Source organism: Hipposideros armiger, unplaced genomic scaffold (assembly GCF_001890085.2).
Source record: "Hipposideros armiger isolate ML-2016 unplaced genomic scaffold, ASM189008v1 scaffold_541, whole genome shotgun sequence".
Classification (NCBI taxonomy): domain Eukaryota; kingdom Metazoa; phylum Chordata; class Mammalia; order Chiroptera; family Hipposideridae; genus Hipposideros; species Hipposideros armiger.
In genome coordinates, this window is record NW_017731891.1 from 431,940 (window position 1) to 432,974 (window position 1,035).

Consider the following 1,035-nt stretch of genomic DNA (forward strand, 5'->3'; position numbering starts at 1 on the left):
TATATGTATGATGAATCAACTCAGCATCGAAGTCTTGTATTTTCAGACCCAGCCACTTGCCTCTGCTGGGGAATTCTTAAAGAGTGCTGCTGAACTGGCTATTTTGTTTTATTATTTATTCGTCATTTTGCCAAGAATACTCAGACTGAAATTGAACTTATTAAACTTCTTCAAGAAACAAAAATAAATTCTAGCATAATGGGATCAAAATTTGGTTCTCTCTTATTGTAATGCATTCAGAAATCAATTATAATGAGCAAAGAGACTATTCCCTGTTACAGATAAAAACATGTGATGCCAAACAGACATAAGGGAGGTTTTCTATTCCATAGTGTGTGCATGACATGTGCAAAGAGCATAAAGCAAGCCCTAGGAGCGTCTGTACTCTGGCCATTGTCCACTATGCTTGCCTTTTACACTGTGCCTCAAACTATACAAAATCTAGGGAAATCAGGGCTGACAGAGTGGCTCAGTTGATTAAGAGCTCCCTCAAGAGTGTGAGCTCTGAGCAACAGCGGTTTGAGTCCCAGCCCAAGCTGAGCTGCTGCTGAGCTGCCAACAGGTGGCAGGATGGCTCAGCTAAAAAAAAAAAGAAAAGAAAAAAAGAAAAGAAATCAACATGATTTGGTTATTTATTATTTGAATATGTTATTAATGAGGTCACCTCGTGTCTTAGGTTGGGTCCCCCAGTAAATAGATTCTGAGACAGAGATTTGTGTGCAGGAAGTCTTGGAAAACAACATGTACAAGGAGTGAAGAGAGCAGGACAGAGGTAAAGTTTGGACTCACTTGCCCTCATGGGCAGCTCAGGAGGTGGGATCATGCACCAAATGGTCTCACATTGAGGCAAAGGAGCCTGGATCTTTGTACTCGCTCCCTCTTTGTGTCCATCCTTCACGTCCCATGGAATGGGGACCTAACCTTGAAGGAGGCTGCTTCCTTCAAGCAAAGCCCTTGGGAGGACTCAGTTGTAAACTTTCAGCAGCCAACACTCCAGGTTCCTGGGGTCTCCATCCTAAAGGGGGATATGGACTG